The sequence below is a fragment of the Engystomops pustulosus genome, chromosome 1 (genome assembly GCF_040894005.1).
Source record: "Engystomops pustulosus chromosome 1, aEngPut4.maternal, whole genome shotgun sequence".
Classification (NCBI taxonomy): domain Eukaryota; kingdom Metazoa; phylum Chordata; class Amphibia; order Anura; family Leptodactylidae; genus Engystomops; species Engystomops pustulosus.
In genome coordinates this window covers 51,961,600-51,968,445 of record NC_092411.1, presented here as the reverse complement: position 1 = coordinate 51,968,445, position 6,846 = coordinate 51,961,600, and positions in this window count along the sequence as shown.

The following is a 6,846-nucleotide window of genomic DNA, read 5'->3' as shown; positions in this document are numbered from 1 at the left end:
AATACAAGATGTGATAAAAAAAATCTCAAACCATACAGAGAACATTGTGCTGCAAAAATAAATTTTGTCTAACAGAATGGGATTTTGTAGTACAGAATGAGAGTTTTGTCACACAGAATAGTATTTTGTAGTTAAAATGCATTATTTTGTGACACAAAATGCCATTTTGCTACAAAGCATGGCATTTTGTCATACAGAATATTTTTGTCGTACAGAATGGCATTTTGTTGTACAAAAGATTAATTTTGTCTAATGGAATAAAATGTTGTCGCACAATTTAATTGTGTAATACAAATGACACTTTTAAGGCATCATTGAGATATTGTAAAGACACCAATACAAAAGGCATTGGGGTACATGTATCAAACTACTTTTTTGCATTTTTCTTTTGAATTTCTTTAGACTTTTCATGGTGCCATTGTCAACTTTTCTGTAGTGTTCCCTGAGTTAACATCTCAATCCAGGTTGCAAAGTTTGGCGCAAACCTAAGCAGGCTCCTGCTCAGGAGTTGCAATTAGCTCAGAGTTGATCGCGACTTTTGGAGACGTTTTCAATATGAAAAAAACTGCCAAGAAAAAAAGAGACAGACTTATGATACATGCCCCATTATGTAAAAAAATGTAATCACAGCATAAATTTTGTGTCCACAAAAGTTAATTCTGTGGCAAAATTTTTTTTTAACATAATTTACTAAGCACAAAATAAGTTAAATGTTCACTAAAAGTAGTTTTATGAGAATGTAATGTAGGATATTTTGTAAAACGGCAAACACGATCCAGCTTCAAGGAATGCAACAGGAGTCCATATAAAATTTTCAAGGCTTTATTCCATCTCTTTAAAAACCATAGATCCGGCCATGGGATACAACAGCATGAATCGTCACAGCATAAATCGTCTACGCGTTTCAGGTGTTAGACACCCTTAATCATGACTAACAGTTAGTCATGATTAAGGGTGTCTAACACCTGAAACGCGTAGACGATTTATGCTGTGACGATTCATGCTGTTGTATCCCATGGCCGGATCTATGGTTTTTAAAGAGATGGAATAAAGCCTTGAAAATTTTATATGGACTCCTGTTGCATTCCTTGAAGCTGGATCGTGTTTGCCGTTTTACATTGTATACCTCTCCAAGCCTGAGTGATCCCATGCTCGGATGGTTCCAGGTGCTATGATACACATCATCAGGGTGAGCTGACGTCTTTTCCTTTTTCTCCTAGGATATTTTGTGAATACAAAATTATTCTGTACTTAAAAGAGGGATGGCCCCCCATAGAAATGATGTTCTTTCTATTGCCTGATTATGGCCCCAACGGCATCCTTTCTTTGGTAATCCCTGTTAAAGATATTACACTGGACTCAGACGCCATCTTACATATTGTCGGACATTTTAAAGATTCAGCATTATTTCACATTACTTTGTGTAGTGATAACTAAGTTTGGGTGTTTCCCTCTTGTAACAAAGACTTAGTGCTCACTAGCACCACCTAGTGGAAGGTATCCAGGTGGACATCTGGACATTTGGTTTATGTGAAGTTTCAGTCTTTGCATGTAGCCAATAGTATTAGACTCCTTTGTGTGCTTACATCCAATAGTGTTACATTTCCTGGGTGAGAACACCCAATTATAGTTGTTGCTTTCCTACTTACACGCCTTATGTAAAGTACCTTATGGTTTTCTATAAATGTCGGTCCCTCAATAAAACTTATCAGTCTTGTTGCTAACTTCCTGCAAGGACAGGTCTTGTCTTTGCATTCAAGTTAGTCAATTCCAGCGCTGGACACAGACTCATTTAATTTGAAAGTCACCTTACAATGATTAGGGGTTTGAGCCCCAGATATAAATCTATAAGAATTGGCGTCTTCCTGGGTGGCCATACTTTTATGGGCATCTAACCATCGAGGTGACCTCCGCAAGAGTCCAGGCGGCCAGTGACCAGAACTGACAATGAGCGCTCGTCGGGGTAAGTCAAGTCTATTTTTGTCTACCTTGACTGTAGTTCTGTTTCACTGGCTGAAAGGGACTGGGTAAGGTCATCTCCTTGTGTGATATTATGTACTTTGCCTTACATGTCCATATATAATAGTATGTGCACGATGATTTCGGCAAAGGATCACTTGTACGGTGACCGACAGAGACTGGACGTGACAATGTATGTTGTAGAAAAAGGTCTGCAGTGCCCTCTTGTGGATTGTTGATGTAGTTCAGAAAGTTTGTGATGGTGTTGAGATTTTGTTCATGTAAGGGCAGATAGAATCTGGAAGTTTGCAGAGACAAATTCTGGCCAAATTTACGTATCGTTCCTTCGGGATTGATGCGGCCCCGTGATGCGGAAAGGACAGTAGAGACAAGAGGGACACTGACGGGAATTTTACAGTTGAGCGTTAACTCCTTGATTTCTGAAATATTGTGTGAAGGTCTCTAATTTGTACTTACTGATAGGTAGCGGGGTAGTCTGGAGCTGTATGTACGGAGGATATCTATAGCCCTTGAACAAAATCAGGTATTCCACAGATTCCACAAAATGGGTAGTGAGCAAAGTAAGACTGTAGCTGGACACTGCAGACCTAAAAAGACGACTGACATAGTGTCACACAGGAAAGGTAAAGAGTGGGTAAAAGGAAGTTATGAGGTATTGAAGTTTTTGGGTATGTTAGATGATTCCCTGAGTGTGCAGAGGTAGGAGACAGCACTTGATGAAAATGGTGGCTGGCTCAAAGACAAAAAGTGGCACACCCAGGCAGAAGGTTGTTTTGATGTAAGTAGAGAGTTAATGACAAAGGAAAGTGGATGGGGTTGATTACTGGAGACTTAGACCAGTGACTACGGACGGACCAGGACAGAGGGACAGGAATCCTAGAGAGTGCTCATTAAAAAAAAAAAAAAAAATCTTTTAGAATGCAACCAGCACCCTCTTAGACTCCACCCCCGTATCTGGGGGTTAGAGAAGATGACACGCCCTACCATTTTTCAGTGGCGGCCATCTTAAGACAGTATATTCTTTTCAAGTCCCTGAAAGTTAATTGCCTATAACTCTACACTGTAGGCTGGTTGTAGGATAGCAGCCGAGTCACCCTTGAGGCATCCTGGCGGACGTTTGAAATAAAATGCCGGCAGGTGAATATTTTCACCAATTTCAAACATTTGCTAAGAGTCTTGAGTGTGCAACACTGTTTGTTTATTTTGTTTATTTTATTTTTAAACTTATTTGATTCTGACAATTGCAGAAAAATTAGTAGAAAAAGTGTTGCAATGTCTCTGGTACCTGCTTTCTGGAGTTGAAAGGGTTAATCAGGGGGAGATCTGTGGGCAGCTGGGCTTTGCTTTGTCTTATCTATGTCTGTGAGAAGTGGCCTTGAAGCGCACAGAAAGCATCTGTGTTGAGTGGGGGAAACAGAGCTGACAATCTAAAAGACTTAAAGGAATTTGCTTGTGATAAGAATACAAAGAGACACACTCTAGGAAACGTAGACGGCCCCAACAGGGCGGGACAAGGGGGGTGGTAATGGACAAGGATGTCAGCAAGAACAGTCCCCCTCTTCTGAAAGCCCCCCCCCAAATAGAGTTAGTGCCTTTCATTGTAGAACTCTTCCCTGTTGGCAAATGTTTTCCTCTCTGTGCCCCTACATGAGGATTACCATTACCTATTTGCCTTTACCAGTGTAGTATTCCAGTATATCTGATGCAGATTCCCACAAGGGGGGTAAAACTCCCCCAGCCAGTACTCCATACTACATGGCCCTACAGGGAGTAGACTGGCAGACTAGCCCCTTACTGGATGTCTTCCTTTTCAGTATGCGGAGGACCTTCTGTTTTTGTTTGCCTGGATGCATTTATTGACCTTATGTGTTTTCTGTTCCAGAAGGGTTGCAAAGTTTCCTGAGACAAGCTCCAGTACTACCAGAAGAAGGTGGTCTTCCTAGGCCACTGCTTCTCAGCCACAGGCAGATACCTGACAGAGGGAAGAAAGCTGGCAGTCCAGAATGTGCCCCTGCCCTGAGGCCCTAAGCCTCTTCACATGTTTCTAGGACTGGCCAGCCCCTAGAGGCTTAGGATAAGGTCTGCTGCCTCCAGCCTGATGTTGCCCCTTGATAATTGAATTGCCTCTTCTCCATTTGCCCTTAGTCAGGAGGCAATTGATGCATTCTATAGCCTTAAGGTGGCAAATCCTGTCTGCACCGGCCCTAGGCACATCCCACTGGATAAAACTTTTGTTTTATTTTGCACTGAGTATCTAGGCCACACCACAGGTGTCGAGTCCAGGAACGTGGTGGCCTCCCTAGTGGCCCATTATAAGGCCCGGTTAGACTCAGTCGTGAGGGGAGCCCCTCATGTGTCAGTAGCTGCAGCAGCAAGGCCAGTGAGTTGATCCCAGACCCTAGATCACTCAGTTACAGTGCAAACGCCACATACCTTACACAGTGTCCTCACCCAAGTACAACCCAAGCATCTGAGCCAAGGGCAGACAGCTCAGACTCCAGTGTGCACTCCTGATGCCCCAGGATACACTGATAAGGTGCACAGCTCTGAATCCTTCATTCTATCGCCAGTCTTCCAGGATTCAGAGAGGGGGGAGAGAAGGGTGATTAACCCAGATGTTGAGTTTTTTTCTCATAGATGGCTCCAGGTCTGCAGGAGAAGACAGACGGTTCTATGCTGGATATACAGTGGTCAGTGGTGCACATGAGGTAGTACAAGCAGAACCACTCCCTCCACACAGGTCAGTGCAGGAGGTGGAGTGATGGCACTCAGGGAAGCGCTACAGCTGGTGAAAGGTAAAAGGGCGAACATCTATACTCAAGGTATAGCTCTGGGGTCTAAACACGACTATGAACCCATATGGAAGGCTAGAGATTTCCTCACCTCTGCAGGGACCCCCTTTAAGCATGGCAAGCTGGGTAAAGAGCTCATGGATGCTCTCTTACTTCCACAAGAGGTGAGGATAGTAAAAGTAAAAGCACACACAATTTGGTAACTCCACAAGCCAAGGGCAAGTATGTGGCTGACGGGATGGCGAAGGCAGCTGCACAGATGGAGCCCAGAGACCGTCCTGAAGTCTCAGTGGTCAGTTATGAGCTAAAAGTTTGATCCACAGGTGTTCCAGTCCCTGGTGGCCCGAGTGTCATCAGAAGTGAAGGGAGTGTGGAGGAAAGCTGGAGCCCAGATGCCTATGGGACCTGGATGCTGGAAGAGAGGGTGTGCCTGCCCAGAGCCCTGCACCCGACAGTAAGTCAAGTAGCCTACGGACACATACACATCCAAAATGGCCATGCTAGTGCTCATAAACCATAAGTGGTTTGCCCCGGGCATTACTACCCCTGTCACTAGACTAGTGAAAGCCTGTATAGTCTGTGCCCGCCACAACCCGGGTAAGGTGGTAAAGACCCCACAGAAGGTGACACCCAAGCCGCTGTATCCCTTCCAAAGACTGCAGATGGATTTTATCCAGCTACCAAAAAGTGGTATGTAGGAATACGTGCCTGTGTGCATTGATCTCTTTCCAGGTTGGCCAGAAGCTTCTCCCATGACCAAGGCTACTGCCAGAGCTGCAGCCAAGAAGTTGGTGAGGGAGATTTTTCTGCAGGTTTGGACTTCCAGAGTCCGGTCGCAGAACCCACTTCACTGGACAGGTAAAAACCTAAAACCTTGTCCCTCCTAGGTGTAGAAGAGGCCCTGCACACCCCATACCCTTCCCAAGTTAGTGGTGTGTTTGAGAGACTAAAACGGCACTCTTAAGTTAGAGATCCATGAGGCCATGGGAGCAGGGAAACCATGGAGTGAGTGCTTTCCTGCTGCCCACCATACAGTTAGGAACACCCCCGACAGAAAGATGGGATTGTCCCCCTTTGAAGTATTTTTTTGGCTATGCACCCAGACTAGGCCCCTACTTCCCATAGACCCTATAGCTGATGGCAGGAAACCAGGTGGAACATGCCACACAGCTGAGCCAGGCCTTGGAAAAGGTCCGCAAAAGTGTTTCTGATTACTTTTTTCTAGATCCAGTCAGAGACCTCAGGACGCATAACCTGAAGCCTGGAGACTACGTGGTGGTAAAGAGACGCACCAGAGAGACAGTCTGGAGCCTCGCAACGACGGTCCTTTCCAAGTCCTGCTGACCAGCGCCACGTCTGTGAATCTAGAGGGAAGTCAGCACGCTTCCACGCTTTCTATTGCAGATTAACCTATTCTTCTTGCTAGCTGGTTTCTTCTGAGTGACTGTATGCTCAGGGACACCCCACCCATGACTATCACTGTATCTATAGGGCTGACCAGGATGCCCCCAGGGTAGGAGACTTTACCTACGGTTGGTGCAATAAGACAATGACCTTCTTTAACATTGACAGCACAGGTAACCCTGTATTAGCAGTGTCTGATGTGTACTGGATTTGTGGGGATAGGAGAGTCAGGCCAGGCCTAGAGGCTGGGAAGGTGAGTGTACAGTGATAACACTTGTGCATTCCTTCCTCGTGATCCCCAGGGATAAGTTTGATCAGACACATAAGGAAAGGTGGAGAATCCCAAAGGATTCTGGAGGTCTGAGAGAAGCACCTAGATGACAACGTTTATATGGATACAGTGGGAGCACCAAGGGGGGTCCCAGATGAGTGCAAGGCCCACAATCAGATATGGGCAGGTCTAGAGTCCATTATTCCCCAGATAGCTATGAGCAAAGATGTTGGTTGGGTTAACTGGTTTTATTGTAATCAACAGAGATTTGTGATTGTATCCGAGATGCTTCCCAGAACCCCATGGCTTTGGACATGATCCTTGCTGAGAAGGGAGGAGTCTGTAAGATGGTGGGAGTGACTTGTCGAATATACATCCCAGATGACATCGCCCCCTATG